The sequence below is a fragment of the Cervus elaphus genome, chromosome 11 (assembly GCF_910594005.1).
Source record: "Cervus elaphus chromosome 11, mCerEla1.1, whole genome shotgun sequence".
In the NCBI taxonomy this organism is placed as follows: domain Eukaryota; kingdom Metazoa; phylum Chordata; class Mammalia; order Artiodactyla; family Cervidae; genus Cervus; species Cervus elaphus.
Window position 1 is genome coordinate 53,092,370 of NC_057825.1, and position 18,425 is coordinate 53,110,794.

Consider the following 18,425-nt stretch of genomic DNA (forward strand, 5'->3'; position numbering starts at 1 on the left):
TTATCATTTATTAATTATTTTATTTTGAAGTTCTTTATTACTCCTTTAATTTTCATTTTTACAACCTACTATTACCTTGCAAAAAAAAAAAAAAGACCCTATTTCTAAAGCAAATTTCACATATGTATTTTTTATAATTGTTGTGATTGATTTTGTTTTGTATTTTTAATATTGTATTTTTGAGAGCCTAACCTCTACTCTAGATTTTTAATCTTTGCTTTTTGCTATTTGTTATCAATTTTGTACCTTTAAGAATCTAATCTTCAGTACCTGTGTTTACTTAGGGGTGTGATTACTGGCTTGTTTGCTCTCTCCCCTTTTGACTCTCCCTTTTCTCCCCAAGGTCATCTCTATTTCCTCCCTCCCCCTTCTCTTCTCTACTTAACTCTGTGAATCTCTCTGGGTGTTCTTGGCTGTGAAGAATAGTTAGGGAACTGATTACTGGCTAGATTGGTCTGTTCCCTTTTGACTGCCCCTCTTTTCCTCCTGGTCACATCTATCTCACTTCTCCCTCTTCTCTTCTATATGTAATTACCTGAACCTCTCTGGGTATTCCAGACTGGGGAGAATACCTAGGGAATTGATTACTGGCTAGATTGCTCTCTCCCATTTTGATTTCCCCTCTTCTCCTCCTGGTCACTTCTATATCCCTCTCCCCTCTTCTCTTCTCCTTGTAACTCTGTGAACTTCTTAGGGTGTCCCTCACTGTGGAAAATCTTTTCACCATTAACCTTTTCACCATTAATATTGGTGCTGTATGGATGGAGAAGTCTTGAGGCTACTGGAAGAATAAGACTGAAAGCCAGAGGCAGGAGCTTTAAATCCAAAACTTGAGAACACCAGAGAACTCCTGACTACAGGGAATATTAATTGACAAGAACTCATCCAAAAGCCTCCATACACACTGAAATCAAGCTCCACCCAAGAGCCAACAAGTTCCAGAGCAAGATATATCATGCTAATTCTCCAGCAACACAGGAACATATCCATGAGCACTAAAATACATACTGCCCAAAGTCACACCGAACCCATAGACACCCCAAAACTCACTACTGGACACTTCGTTGCACTCCAGAGAGAAGAGATGCAGCTCCACCCACCAGAACACAGACACAACCTCCCCTAACTAAGAAACCTTGACAAGCTACTCGTCCAACCCCCCCACAGGGAAGAACCTCCACAATAAAGAGGACCCACAAACTTCCAGCATACAGAAAGGCCACCCCAAACACAGCAATCTAAACAAAATGAAAAGGCAGAGAAATATTCAGCAGGTCAAGGAACATGATAAATGCCCTCCAAACCAAACAAAAGAGGAGGAGATAGGAATCTACCTGAAAAAAAAATTCAAAATAATGATAGTAAAGATGATCCAAAATTTTAAAAACAAAATAGAATTACAGATATATAGACTAGAGACAAGGATTGAGAAGATGCAATAAATGTTTAACAAAGACCTAGAAGAAATTTAAAAAAGAATCAATAATGATTAATGCAATAACTGAGATAAAAAGCACTCTGGAGGGAACCGACAGTAGAATAACTGAGACAGAAGATAGGATAAGTGAGGTGGAATATAGGATGGTGGAAATAAATTAAGCAGAGAGGAAAAAAGAAAAAAAAAATTAAAAGAAATAAGGACAACCTCAGAGACCTCTGGGACAATGTTAAAGGCCCCAACATTCTAATCATAGGAGTCCCAGAAGAAGAAGACAAAAAGAAAGGCCATGAGAAAATACTTGAGGAGATAATAGTTGAAAACTTCCCTAAAATGGGGAAGGAAATAGCCATCCAATTCCAAGAAAACCAGAGGGTCCCAAACAGGAAAAACCCAAGGTGAAACACCCCAAGAAACATATTAATCAAATTAACAAAGATTGAAACACAAAGGGTAAATATTAAAAGCAGCAAGGAAAAAGCAACGAATAACACATAGGGGAATTACCATAAGAATAATAGCTGATCTTTCTTAGAAACTCTTCAGGCCAGAACAGAATGGCAGGGCATACTTAAAGTGATGAAAGAGAAAAACCTACAACCCAGATGATTACTGTACCCAGCAAGGATCTCATTCAAATAAAAAGGAGAAATCAAAAGCTTTACAGACAAGCAAAAGCTGAGAGAATGCAGCACCACCAAACCAGCTCTTCAACAAATGCTAAAGGATCTTCTCTAGACAGGAGACACAGAAAAAGTTTATAAATTCAAACCCAAAACAACAAAGTAAATGGCAAAGGGATCATGCTTATCAATAATTACCATAAATGTAAATGGGTTGAATGCCCTAACCAAAAAACAAAAACTGGCTGAATGGATACAAAAATAAGACCTCTATATATGCTGTCTACAAGAGACTCCCCTCAAAATAAGGAACACATTCAGACTAAAAGTGAAGGACTGGAAAAAGATACTTCACACAAATGGAGACCAAAAGAAAGCAGGAGTAGCAATGCTCATATCAGATAAAATAGACTTTGAAATAAAGTCTGTAAAAAGAGATGAAGAAGGACACTACATAATGTTTAAAGGATCAATCCTAGAACCTATAACAATTATAAATATATATGCATCTAATATAGGAGCACCACAATATGTAAGGCAAATGCTAACAAATTTGAAAGGGGAAATTAACAGTAACACAATAATAGTGGGAGACTTTAATATCTCACTCACACCTATGGATAGATCAACTAAACAGAAAATTAGCAAGGAAACACAAACTTTAAATGATGCAATGGACCAGTTAGACCTAACTGATATCTATAGGACATTTCACCACAAAACAATGAATTTCACCTTTTTCTCAAGTGCATATGGAATCTTCAAAAGAAACTTGAAATCATCTCAAGCATCTTTTCTTATCATAATGTGGTAAGATTAGATGTCAACTACAGGAAAAAGGCTATTAAAAATACAAACATATGGAGGCTAGACAACACGCTTCTGAATAACCAACAAATCACAGAAGAAATAAAAAATGAAAGCAAAATATGCATAGAAATGAATCAAAATGAAAACACGATAACCCAAAAGCTATGGGATTCAATAAAAACAATGCTAACAGGAAGGTTCATAGCAAAACAAGCTTACCTCAAGAAACAGGAGAAAAATCAAATAAATAACCTAACTTTACACCTAAAACAACTAGCAAAAGAAGAAATGAAGAACCCCAGGGCTAGTAGAAGGAAATAAATCATAAAAATTAGGGCAGAAATAAATGAAAAATAAACAAAGGAGACTATAACAAAAATCAACAAAACTAAAAGCTGGTTCTTTGAGAAGATTAATATATATATATATATATATACAAACCATTAGCCAGACTCATCAAGAAAAAAAGGGAGAAGAATCAAATCAATAAAATTAGAAATGAAAATGGAAAAATGGAAAAATAAGAGACTACTATCAGCAACTATGTGCCAGTAAAATGGACAACTTGGAAGAAATGGACAAATTCTTAGAAAAGTGTAACCTTCCAAAACTGAACCAGGAAGAAATAAAAAATCTTAGCAGACCCACCACAAGCACAGAAATTGAAACTGCAATCAAAAATCTTCCAACAAAGAAAAGCCCAGGACCAGATGGTTTCACAGCTAAAATCTACCAAAAATTTAGAGAAGAGCTAATACCTATCCTACTCAAACTCTTCCAGAAAATTGCAGAGGAAGCTAAACTTCCAAACTCATTCTATGAGGCTGCCATCACCTCAATGCCAAAACCAGGCAAAGATGGCACAAAAAACAAACAAACAAACAAACAACAGGCCAATATCCCTGGTGAACATAGATGCAAAAATCCTTAACAAAGTTATAGCAAACAGAATCCAACAACATATTAAAAAGATCATACATCATGACAAAGTGGGGTTTATCCCAGGGATGCAAGGATTCTTCAAGATTCACAAATCAATCAATGTGATCCACCACATTAACAAATTGAAAGATAAGAAAATATGTGATTATCTCAATAGATGCAGAGAAAGCTTTTGACAAAGTTCAACATTCATTTATGAAAACAAAACAAAACAAAACAAAAAAACCTTCCAGGAAGCAGGCATAGAAGGAACATACATCAACATAATAAAAGCCATATATGATAAACCAACAGGAAATATTATCCTCAATGGTGAAAAATTGAAAGCATTTCCCCTAAAGTCAGGAACAAGACAAAGGTGCCCACTCTCACCACTACTATTCAACACAGTTTTTGAAGTTTTAGCAACAGCAATCAGAGAAGAAAAAGAAATAAAAGGAATGCAGATTGGGAAAGAAGTAAAACTCACTGTTTGCAGATGACAAAATTGTCTGCATCAGTTCAGTTCAGTTCAGTTGCTCAGTCATGTCTGGCTCTTTGCGACCCTATGAATCACAGCACGCCAGGCCCCCCTATCCAAAACAAACTCCTGGAGTTCACTCAAACTCGTGCCCATCGAGTCGGCGATGCCATCCAGCCATCTCATGCTCTGATGTCCCCTTCTCCTCCTGCCCCCAATTTCTCTCAGCATCAGGGTCTTTTCCAATGAGTCAACTCTTCGCATGAGGCGGCCAAAGTACTGGAGTTTCAGCTTCAGCATTAGTCCTTCCAATGAACACCCAGAACTGACCTCCTTTAGGATGGACTGGTTGGAACTCCTTGCAGTCCAAGGGACTCTCAAGAGTCTTCTCCAACACCACAGTTCAAAAGCATCAATTTTTCGGCACTCAGCTTTCTTCACAACCCAACTCTCACATCCATGCATGACCCCTGGAAAAATCATAGCCTTGACTAGACAGACCTTTGTTGGCAAAGTAATGTCTCTCCTTTGTAATATGCTATCTAGGTTGGTCATAACTTTCCTTCCAAGGAACAAGCGTCTTTTAATTTCATGGCTGCAATCACCTTCTGCAGTGATTTTGGAGCCCCCCAAAATAAAGTCTGACACTGTTTCCACTGTCTCCCCATCTATTTCCCATGAGGTAATGGGACCAGATACCATGTCTTAGTTTTCTGAATGTTGAGCTTTAATCCAACTTTTTCACTCTCCTCTTTCACTTTCATCAAGAGGCTTTTTAGTTCCTCTTTACTCTCTGCCATAAGGGTGGTGTCATCTGCATATGTGAGGTTATTGATATTTCTCCCAGCAATCTTGATTACAGCTTGATCTTGATCTCCAGCAATCTTGATCTCCAGCACAGTGTTTCTCATGATGTACTCTGAATATAAGTTAAATAAGCAGGGTGACAATATACAGCCTTGACGTACTCCTTTTCCTATTTGAAATCAGTGTGTTGTTCCATGCCCAGTTCTAACTGTTGCTTCCTGACCTGCATACAGCTTTCTCAAGAGGCAGGTCAGGTGGTCTGGTATTCCCATCTCTTTCAGAATTTTCCAGTTTATTGTGATCCACACAGTCGAAGGCTTTGGTATAATAAAGCAGAAATAGATGTTTTTTCTGGAACTCTCTTGCTTTTTCGATGATGCAGCAGATATTGGCAATTTGATCTCTGGTTCCTCTGCCTTTTCTAAAACCAGATTGAACATCTGGAAGTTCTCGGTTCACGTATTGCTGAAGCCTGGTTTGGAGAATTTTGAGCATTACTTTACTAGCATGTGAGTTGAGTGCAATTGTGCGGTAGTTTGAGCAATCCTTGGGATTGCCTTTCTCTGGGACTGGAATGAAAACTGACCTTTTCCAGTCCTGTGGCCACTGCTGAGTTTTCCAAATTTGCTGGCATATTGAGGGAAGCATTTTCACAGCATCATCTTTCAGGATTTGAAACAGCTCAACTGGAATTCCATCACATCCACTAGCTTTGTTACTAATGATGCTTTCTAAGGCCCACTTGACTTCACATTCCAGGATATCTGGCTCTAGGTGAGTGATCACACCATTGTGATTATCTGGGTCATGAAGATCTTTTTTGTACAGTTCTTCTGTGTATTCTTGCCACCTCTTCTTTATAACTTCTGCTTCTGTTAGGTCCATACCATTTCTGGCCTTTATTGAGCCCATTTTTACATTAAATGTTCCCTTGGTATCTCTAATTTTCCTGAAGAGATCTCTAGTTTTTCCCATTCTATTGTTTTCCTCTATTTCTTTGCACTGATCGCTGAGGAAGGCTTTCTTATCTCTCCTGGCTATTCTTTGGAACTCTGCATTCAAATGGGAATATCTTTCCTTTTCTCCTTTGCTTTTCGCTTCTCTTTGTTTCACAGCTGTTTGTTTCAGACAACCATTTTGCCTTTTTGCATTTCTTTCCCATGGGGATGGTCTTGATCCCTGTCTCCTGTACAATGTCACAAACCTCCATCCATAGTTCATCAGGCCCTCTGTCCATCAGATCTAGTCCCCTAAATCTATTTCTCACTTCCACTGTATAGTCATAAGGGATTTGATTTAGGTCATACCTGAATGGTCTACTGGTTATCTCTACTTTCTTCAGTTTAAGTCTGAATTTGGCAATAAGGAGTTCATGATCTGAGACACAGTCAGCTCCCAGTATTGTTTTTGCTGACTCTATAGAGTTTCTCCATCTTTGGCTGCAAAGAATATAATCAATCTGGTTTTGGTGATGACCATCTGGTGATGTTCATGTGTAGAATCTTCTCTTGTGTTGTTGGAAGAAGGTGTTTGCTGTGACCAGTGCGTTCTCTTGGCAAAACTCTATTAGCCTTTGCCCTGTTTCATTCCATACTCCAAGGCCAAATTTTCCTGTTACTCCAGGTGTTTCTTGACCTCCCACTTTTGCATTCCAGTCCCCTATAATGAAAAGGACATCTTTTTTGGGTGTTAGTTCTTAAATATATTGTAGGTCTTAATAGAATCATTCAACTTCAGCTTCTTCAGTGTTACTGGTTGGGGCATAGGCTTGGATTACTGTGACTCTGAATGGTTTGCCTTGGATGTGAACAAAGATCATTCTGTCATTTTTGAGACTGCATCCAAGTACTGCTTTTTGGACTCTTTTGTTAGAAAACCCTGAAGACACCACCAGAAAATTACTAGAGCTAATCACTGAATATAGTAAGGTTTCAGGATATAAAATTAAAACACAGAAATCCCTTGCATTCCTATACATTAAAAATGAGAAAACAGAAAGAGAAATTAAGGAAACAATTCCATTCACCATTGTGACAAGAAGAGTAAAATATTTAGGAATAAATCCACCTGAAGAAATAAAAGACCAATTTTTAGAAAACTATAAAACCCTGATGAAAGAAATCAAAGTGGACACAAATAAATGGAGAAATATACCATGTTCATGGATCTGAAGAATCAATATAGTGAAAATGGTTATCCTACCCTAAGCAATCTATAGATTCAATGCCATCCCTATCAACCTACCAATCTTAATTTTCCCAGAACCAGAACAAATAATTTCATAATTTGTATGGAAATACAGAAAACCTCAAAGAGCCAAAACAATCTTGAGAAAGAAGAATGGAACTGGAGGAATCAACCTACCTGACCTCAGACTATACTACAAAACTACAATCATTAAGACAGTATGGTACTGGCACAAAGACAGAAATATAGATCAATGAAACAAAATTGAAAGCCCAGAGATAAATCCACACACCTATGGACACTTTATCTTTGACAAAGGAGGCAAATATATACACTGAAGAAAAGACAATCTCTTTAACAAATGGTACTGGGAAAACTGGTCAAACACTTGTAAAAGAACGAAACTAGACTACTTCCTAACACCATACACAACAATAACCTAAAAATGGATTAAAAAATCTAAATGTAAGACCAGAAACTATAAAACTCCTAGAGGAAAATATAGGCAAAACACTCTCTGACATAAACCACAGCAGGATCCTCTATGACAAACTTCCCATAATAATGGAAATAAAGGCAAAAATAAACAAATGGAACCTAATTAAGCTAAAACATTTTTGCACAATGAAGGAAACTATAAGCAAGGTGAAAAGACATCCTTCAGAATGGGATAAATAATAGCAAATGAAGCAACTGACAAAGAATTAATCTCAAAAATATACAAGCAGATCATACAGCTCAATATCAGAAAAATTAATGACCCAATCAAAAAGTGTGCCCAAGAACTAAATAGACATTTCTCCAAAGAAGACATACAGATGGCTAACAAACACATGAAAAGATGCTCAACATCACTCATTATCAGAGAAATGCAAATTAAAACCACAATGAGATACCATCTCACACCAGTCAGAAATGCTGCTATCAAAAAGGCTACTAAAAATAAATGCTGTAAAGGGTGTAGAGGAAAGGGGACCCTCTTACACTGTTGTTGGGATGCAAACTAGTACAGCCACTATGGAGAACAGTGTGGAAATTCCTTAAAAAACCTGGAAATAGAATTCCCATACAACCCAGCAATCTCACTGCTGGGCATACACACTGAGGAAATCAGAATTGAAAGAGACATGTATACCCCAATGTTCATCACAACACTTTTACAACAGCTAGGAAATAGAAGCAACATAGATGTCCATCAGCACATGAATGGATAAGAAAGCTGTGGTACATATACACAAGGGAATATTACTCAGGTATCAAAAATACATTTGAATCAGTTCTAATGAAGTAGATGAAACTAGAGTCTATTATACAGAGTGAAGTAAGTCAGAAAGAAAAACACCAATACAATATATTAATGCATATATATGGAATTTAGAAAGATGCCAACAATGACCTTTTCTTTGGGATTTGAATAAAAACTATCCTTTTCCAGTCCTGTGGCCACTGCTGAGTTTTCCATATGTGCTGGCATATTGAGTGCACTTTCATAGCATCATCTTCCAGGATTTGGAATAGCTCACCTGGAATTCCATCACATCTACTAGCTTTGTTCCTAGTGATGGTTTCTAAGGCCCACTTGACTTCACATTCCAGGATGTCTCGCTCTAGGTGGGGATCACACCATTGTGATTATCTGGGTCTTGAAGACCTTTTTTTGTACAGTTCTGTGTATTCCTGCCATCTCTTCTTAATATCTTCTGTCTCTTTTGCTGCTGCTGCTGCTGAGTCGCTTCAGTCGTGTCTGACTCTATGTGACCCCATAGATAGGAGCCCACCAGGCTCCTCCATCCCGGGGATTCTCCAAGCAAGAACATTAGAGTGGGTTGCCATTTCCTTCTCCATCTGCCTCTGTTAGGTCCCTACCATTTCTGTCTTTATTGGGCCCATCTTTGCATAAAATGTACCCTTGGTATCTCTAATTTTCTTGAAGAGATCTCTAGTCTTTCCCATTTTATGGTTTTCCTCTATTTTCTTGCATTGATAGCTGAGGAAGCCTTTCTTATCCCTCCTTGTTATTCTTTGGAACTCTGGATTCAAATATGTACATCTTTCCTTTTCTCCTTTGCTTGTTGCTTCCCTTCTTTTCACAGCTATTTGTAAGGCCTCCTCAGACAACCATTTTGCTTTTTTGCATTTCTTTTTCTTATGGATGGTCTTGATTCCTGTCTCCTGTAAAATTTCACAAACCTCCATCCATAGTTCATCAGGCACTCTGTCTATCAGATCTAGTCCCTTAAATCTATTTCTCACTTCCAAGGGATTTGATTTAGGTCATACCTGGATGGTTTTCTCCACTTTTTTCAATTTAAGTCTGAATTTGGCAATAAGGAGTTCATGATCTGAGCCACAGGCAGCTCCTGGTCTTGTTTTTGCTGACGGTATAGAGCTTCTCCATCCCAAAGAAAGTCAATGCCATAGAATTTTCAAACTACCGCACAACTGCACTTTTCTTACATGTTAGTAAAGTGATGCTTAAATTTCCCCAAGCCAGGCTTCATTCAGCAATATGTGAACCATGTGCTTCCAGATGTTCAGGCTGGTTTTAGAAAAGGCAGAGGAACCAGAGATCAAGTTACCAACATCTGCTGGATCATCAAAAAAGCAAGAGAGTTCCAGAAAAATATCTATTTCTGCTTTATTGACTATGCCAAAGCCTTCGACTGTGTGGATCACAATAAACTGTGGAAAATTCTGAAAGAGATGGGAATACCAGACCACCTGACCTGCCTCTTGAGAAAGCTGTATGCAGGTCAGGAAGCAACAGTTAGAACTGGACATGGAACAACACACTGATTTCAAATAGGAAAAGGAGTACGTCAAGGCTGTATATTGTCACCCTGCTTATTTAACTTATATTCAGAGTACATCATGAGAAACACTGTGCTGGAGGAAGCACAAGCTGTAATCAAGATTGCTGGGAGAAATATCAGTAACCTCAGATATGCAGATGACACCACCCTTATGGCAGAAAGTGAAGAACTAAAAAACCTCTTGATGAAAGTGAAAGAAGAGAGTGAAAAAGTTGGATTAAAGCTCAACATTCAGAAAACTAAGATCATGGCATCTGTTCCCATCACTTCATGGCAAATAGATGGGGAAACAGTGGAAACAGTGGCTGACTATTTTTCTGGGCTCCAAAATCATTGCAGATGGTGATTGCAGCCATGAAATTAAAAGACGCTTGTTCCTTGGAAGGAAAGTTATGACCAACCTAGGTAGCATATTAAAAAGCAACGGCATTACTTTGGCAACAAAGGTCCATCTAGTCAAGGCTATGGTTTTTCCAATGGTCATGTATGGATGTGAGAGCTGAACTATAAAGAAAGCTGATCACCGAAGAACTGATGCTTTTGAACTGTGGTGTTGGAGAAGACTCTTGAGAGTCCCTTGGACTGCAAGGAGTTCCAACCAGTCCATCCTAAAGGAGATCAGTCCTGGGTTTTCATTGAAAGGACTGATGTTGAAGCTGCAACTCCAATGCTTTGACCACCTGATGGGAAAAGCTGACTCATTGGAAAAGACCTTGATGCTGGGAAAGATTGAGGACAGGAGGAGGAGGGGACATCAGAGCATGAGATGGCTGGATTGCATCACCGACTCAATGGACATGGGTTTGGGTGGACTCCAGGATTTGGTGATGGACAGGGAGGCCTGGAATGCTGTAGTTCATGGGGTCACAAAAAGTTGGACACGACTGAGCGACTGAGCTGAACTGAACTGAACTGAACAATGACCCTTTATGTGAGACAGCAAAAGAGACAGAGATGTAAAGAACAGACTGTTGGACTCTGTGGGAGAAGGTGAGGATGGGATGATTTGAGAGAATATCATTGAAACATGTATATTATCATAAGTGAAATAGATTGCCAGTCCAGGTTTGATGCATGAGACAGGGCACTCAGGGTTGGTGCACTGGGATGACACTGAGGGATGGGATGGGGAGGGAGGGAGGTGGGAGGGATGGTCATGATGGGGAACACATGTATGCCTGTGGTGATTCATGTGAATATATGGCAAAAACCACCACAATATTGTAATTATCCTGTAATTAAAATAAGAAAAAAAGCAACAATGGCAACAAGAACAAAAATAGTAAAAGTAAGAAGGGTGAACTCAGGGAGGTAAGGTACTAGGTGTATGATTGCTTAGCAGGGGCAGACACTGAGTTTGTTCTTTGTGTCTAAGGACAAGAAAATTATTAGATATGTTCAGGGGATTTAAAGAGCTTGGAGCAAGCCAACATAACTGTGCTTTACATAATCACCACATTTAAAATGAATATAATTGGATATAAAAGCTCATTACTGAAAATAACTCTGCTTAGCGTAAATCATTCTCAGAAATGAAGACTCATATCTATCTCATGCTCTGTCTGCCTCACTTTCTCCCTCCCTTGTGATCATTTTCAACCATTGATATGTTTGATATTCTTAAGAACTTACTTATACTGGATAATCTTCTGTATTTTGGGATGTCTGTTGTATGATGTGCATCCTTAAGAATTATTTATGTTTGAGAGACATAACAAATACTTTGAAAGAAGGCAAAGTTTAGCTGTACTCTGTGATATAAGCTTTTATTCAAATGCAGAAATTTCCCTTTGTTCTCACTGGTTAATTTCCCTATATTCTTTCTTTTGGGGCTTTTATATTATAATACAAATTATTATGCAAACAGAATCAAAATCACATTAACCTCTATCATGTTTTCCATGTTAAATCTGTGTACAATGGACAGTCTTGCTCTGAAAACAGAAAATAAAAAAGTCTTAAAATATGTCAGTTTTCTCAGATCCAAAGATGACCATCTAATTGTAATAACTCATTCATATATGGGAAGACTAAGACTGTCACAGCCAGCAATAACAAAAAGTAAAGCTAATTATTGACCCTGGTATTTCACCTGGACTCTTCCACTCACTCAAATTAAATTAATTTTCATTGCAGCATTTTATTGAACTTAATATTTTTATTTTTCTAGATGTAATTCAAACAAAAGAATCTTAACAAAAAAACGTAGTATTTTAAAATCTGATTGCACATTAAAACCTTAATGAAATATTTGCATGGGAGGTACAAATGAAATGAATCAGAATACAGGTTTTTTACTCTTTGTGGGGCTTAATAATATACATGACTATGACATAACATTCCTGCACTGTAAGTTGGTGCTGATCCACAGAACCTATTCAGAATAAAGCAGTCATGTAATATGTGTGATTCCACAGGCCTCTTCTCTATGTTCTCAGCAGTGACTCCATATTCACTGATGAAGGACTCTTAGTCTTTTTGGGTCTCATCAGCTTCTCAGTCTCAAAATTGTGTGTGGAATGGAGCTGGTGAACTTCTTTCTATTAGAGATATGAGCTTCTTAAGAAATCGTCACCTTCAATTGTCACATAATTACTTTCAAGGGACTCTTATTTTAATTGCAAATAAAATTTTAAGCCTAGAAGAAATGTCTAATTATAGCATTTCAGCTAAAAAGGAATATATGAGAGAGAAAAATGAATATAGTTAATATAATAATAAAATTAATCGATAGAGAAATTTCATGTCTGCTGTATATCATATATCCCACAATAACATACATAATCACCATGGCCATAATTAAACTACTTAGATTAGTAATAAATTTAAAAATCAACTTAACAGTAAGGCTTTTATAAACTGTTCTGTCCAAGTAAGGCATGAACAGAGGACAAATAGACATGGGTTTTAGGGAATAAAGGAGCTATCAGATTTATTTATGATTTATGTACAAAAATCTTAAGGTGGGAAAGCCCTCCATTTAAGAATAATGGCTGAACGGATTCAGACATAGCATAGAGGTAGCTTAGAATTGATGGAAAAATATAAAATAAGCCTACACTTTGGACTGACAGAACCAAGATTGGCATTCATACTCCAACAGTTTGTGTGTGTGATCCTGGACAAATCTTTAACCTTTCTCAGTAAAGTTAATTTAGAAGCTGGAGATCATGCACCTGTGATGATATGACATTGCTAGCAAGGCAAGGGTTGTAAGCTAATCTGACCTTTTAATATCTTCATGTCCTTGTGAAATCAATCTCTTTGAACCTCTGTATCTTTGTCTATGGAATGAAGATAGAATGATTCATCTAAATCATATCTGAGAAGAAACCTAGCTTACAAGCTACCCACAAGGTGGAGTTTGAAGAAACAATAGTAGGTGATTATCACTCTCATTGGCAATGTAAAACTTTGTAAATGCAAATTAGCAAGGTACACATGAAATTCTAAACTAGAGAAATTTTTCCCATTGAAATCCTGAAATTTTTAGGGATAATCAAAATACTCATGTCCTCAACTACCTCAAAATAGCAAAATGAATAATTCTTAGAGAAAAATATTACTTTCTCCTTTCAAAGTTTAGTAGGCCACTGGTTTTAGAACATATTAAGTCTCTGATGCACGAATATAAATGAGAATATAGTGTATTTTAGCTGTGAGAAGAAAGGAAGTGAAAAGCAAAGGAGAAAAGGAAGGATATATCTATTTGAATGCAGAGTTCCAAAGGATAGCAAGGAGAGATAAGAAAGCTTTCCTCAGTGATCAAAGCAAAGAAATAGAGGAAAACAACAGAATGGGAAAACTAAAGATCTCTTCAAGAAAATTAGAGATACCAAGGGAATATTTCAAGCAAAGGTGGGTTCAATAAAGGACAGAAATGGTAGGGGCCTCACAGAAGCAGAAGAAATTAGGAAGAATACAAGATTCTGTGGCAATTTTGTGGCAAGAATACACAGAACTGGTAAGGCGCGCGCACCCGACTGGCACCAGCGGAAACTGAGACTGGGTCCGCGGAAGGGAGTGAGTGCGCCACACCTGGGGATAGTGCGCCACACCTGGGGATAGCGCTCCCATCAAGCCCCTCACTGCCTGGACCGCTCTGACGGGGAAGGCACAGAGAGCAGGCGCAGCTTTCCCTTCCGCGCTTTTGTGTAACACCCGAGGGCTGGAACCTAACGCGGAGGGCGGAAGGCGCGCGCACCCGACTGGCGCCAGCGGAAACTGAGACTGGGTCCGCGGAAGGGAGTGAGTGCGCCACACCGGGGGATAGTGCGCCCATCAAGCCCCTCGCTGCCTGGACCGCTCTGACGGGGAAGGCACAGAGAGCAGGCGCAGCTTTTCCTTCCGCGCTTTTGTGTAACACCCGAGGGCTGGAACCTCGCGCAGCGCGGGGCGCGCTCCATATAGAACAGCCGGGAGCCTGAGCAGCGCAGACGGAGAAAGCAGCGTCAGCCCCTCCCGGCAGCGCCAGCCCGCCCCCGCAGCGTCAGCCCCGCCCCGCAGCGCCAGCCCATCCCCGCAGCGTCAGCCCCTCCCAGCAGCGCAACGGAACTAGCTACCTGAATAAGAGTCCCCCTCCGCCCGCCTGTGTCAGGGCGGAAATGAGGCTCTGAAGAGACCGGCAAACAGAAGCCAAATAAACAAAGGGAACCGCTTCAGAGGGGACTGGTGCAACAGATTAAAATCCCTGTAGAAAACACCGACTTCACCGGAAGGGCCCTGTAGATATCGAGAAGTGTAAGCTGGAACGAGGAGCTATCTGAAACTGAGCCGAACCCACACTGACCGCAACAGCTCCAGAGAAACTCCTAGATATATTTTTACTTTTTTTTTTCTAAGTAAGGAAAAAAAAAAAAATTTTTTTTCTTTTTACATTTTTTCTTTTTTATTTTTTCTCTTTTATTTTCCTTTAAAATTCCCTATTACTCCCCCATTACTCCTTAACTTTCGTTTTCATAGATTTTTACAATTTTTTTAATTAGGGGAAAAAAAAATTTTTTTTTTCCTTTCTTTCTTTTTTTTTTTTTCTTTTTTTTCTTTTTCTTTTTTTTTTCTTTTTTCTTCTTTTTTTTCCTTTCCGTTTTCTCTTTTATTTTCTATTTTTCTTTTTCTCTTATTTCTTTTAAAGTCCTCTAGTACTCCTCTACTACTCTTCATTTTCATTTTCACTACACTATAACCTTACAAAAAAAGAAAAAAAAAAAAGAGAAGCCCTATCTTTAAACCGAAGATTATTCTCTCCAAATCTTGACTCTCTGTTTTCTACCTCAGAACACCTCTATTTCCTCCTTTCCCCTTCTCCTCCCAATCCAATTCTGTGAATCCTTGCAGGTGTCTGAGATACGGAGAACACTCTGGGAACAGACAGCTGCGTAGATCTGTCTCTCTCCTCTTGAGTCCCCCTTTTTCTCCTGCTGCTCATCTCTATCTCCCTCCTCCCTCTCCTCTTCTTCACGTAACTCTGTGAACCTCTCTGGGTGTCCCTAACGGGGGAGAATCTTTTCGCCATTAACCTAGAAGTTTTATTATCAGGGCTGTATAGTTGGAGAAGTCCTGAGACTACAGGAAGAATAAAACTGAAATCCAGAGGCAGGAGACTTAAGCCCAAAACCTGAGAACACCAGAAAACTCCTGACTACATGGAACTTTAAGTAATAAGTGACCGTCCAAAAGCCTCCATACCTACACTGAAACCAACCACCACCCAAGAGCCAATAAGTTTTAGAGCAAGACATACCACGCAAATTCTCCAGCAACACAGGAACATAGCCCCGAATGTCAACATACAGGCTGCCCAAGGTCACACCTAACACATAGACCCACCTCAAAACTCATTACTGGGCACTCCATTGCTCTCCAAAAAGAAGAAATCAAGTTCCACGCACCAGTACACTGACGCAAGCTTCCCTAACAGGGAAACCTTGACAAGCCAATCGTCTAACCCCACCCACTGGGTAAATCCTCCACAATAAAAAGGAACCACAGACCTCCAGAATACAGAAAGTCCACTCCAGACACAGCAATCTAAACAAGATGAAAAGGCAAAGAAATACCCAACAGGTAAAGGAACATGAAAAATGCCCACCAAGTCAAACAAAAGAGGAGGAGATAGGGAATCTACCTGAAAAAGAATTTAGAATAATGATAATAAAAATGATCCAAAATCTTGAAAACAAAATGGAGTTACAGATAAATAGCCTGGAAACAAAGATTGAAAAGATTCAAGAACTGTTTAATAAAGACCTAGAAGAAATAAAAAAGAGTCAATTAAAAATGAATAATGCAATGAATGAGATCAAAAACACTTTGGAGGGAACCAAGAGTAGAATAACGGAGGCAGAAGATAGGATAAGTGAGGTAGAAGATAAAATGGTGGAAATAAATGAAGCAGAGAGGAAAAAAGAAAAAAGGATCAAAAGAAATGAGGACAACCTCAGGGACCTCTGGGACACTGTGAAACGCCCCAACATTCGAATCATAGGAGTTCCAGAAGAAGAAGACAAAAAGAAAGGCCATGAGAAAATACTCGAGGAGATAATAGCTGAAAACTTCCCTAAAATGGGGAAGGAAATAGCCACTCAAGTCCAAGAAACCCAGAGAGTCCCAAACAGGATAAACCCAAGGCGAAACACCCCAAGACACATATTAATCAAACTAACAAAGATCAAACACAAAGAACAAATATTAAAAGCAGCAAGGGAAAAACAACAAATAACACACAAAGGGATTCCCATAAGGATAACAGCTGACCTATCAATAGAAACCCTCCAGGCCAGAAGGGAATGGCAGGACGTCCTGAAAGTAATGAAAGAGAATAACCTACAACCTAGATTACTGTATCCAGCAAGGATCTCATTCAGATATGAAGGAGAACTCAAAAGCTTTACAGATAAGCAAAAGCTGAGAGAATTCAGCACCACCAAACCAGCTCTTCAACAAATGCTAAAGGATCTTCTCTAGACAGGAAATGCAGAAAGGTTGTATAAACGTGAACCCAAAACAACAAAGTAAATGGCAACGGGACCACACCTATCAATAATTACCTTAAATGTAAATGGGTTGAATGCCCCAACCAAAAGACAAAGATTGGCTGAATGGATACAAAAACAAGACCCCCATATATGCTGTCTACAAGAGACCCACCTCAAAACAAGAGACACATACAGACTAAAAGTGAAGGGCTGGAAAAAAATATTTCACACAAATGGAGACCAAAAGAAAGCAGGAGTCGCAATACTCATATCAGATAAAATAGACTTTCAAATAAAAGCTGTGAAAAGAGACAAAGAAGGACACTACATAATGATCAAAGGATCAATCCAAGAAGAAGATATAACAATTATAAATATATATGCACCCAACATAGGAGCACCGCAATATGTATGGCAAACACTAACGAGTATGAAAGAGGAAATTAATAGTAACACAATAATAGTGGGAGACTTTAATACCCCACTCACAACTATGGATAGATCAACTAAACAGAAAATTAACAAGGAAACACAAACTTTAAATGACACAATGGACCAGCTAGACCTAATTGATATCTATAGGACATTTCACCCCAAAACAAGCAACTTCACCTTTTTCTCAAGTGCACACGGAACCTTCTCCAGAATAGATCACATCCTGGGCCATAAATCTAGTCTTGGAAAATTCAAAAAAATTGAAATCATTCCAGTCATCTTTTCGGACCACAGTGCAGTAAGATTAGATCTCAATTACAGGAAAAAAATTGTTAAAAATTCAAACACCTGGAGGCTAAATAACACGCTTCTGAATAACCAACAAATCATAGAAGAAATCAAAGAAGAAATCAAAATATGTATAGAAATGAATGAAAATGAAAACACAACAACCCAAAACCTATGGGACACTGTAAAAGCAGTGCTAAGGGGAAGATTCATAGCATTACAGGCTTACATCAAGAAACAAGAAAAAAGCCAAATAAATAACCTAACTCTACACCTAAAGCAATTAGAGAAGGAAGAAATGAAGAACCCCAGGGTTAGCAGAAGGAAAGAAATCTTAAAAATTAAGGCAGAAATAAATGCAATAGAAACTAAAGAGACCATAGCAAAAATCAACAAAGCTAAAAGCCGGTTTTTTGAAAAAATAAACAAAATTGACAAACCATTAGCAAGACTCATTAAGAAACAAAGAGAGAAGAACCAAATTAACAAAATTAGAAATGAAAATGGAGAGATCACAACAGACAACACTGAAATACAAAGGATCATAAGAGACTACTACCAGCAGCTCTATGCCAATAAAATGGACAACTTGGATGAAATGGATAAATTCTTAGAAAAGTATAACTTTCCAAAACTGAACCAGGAAGA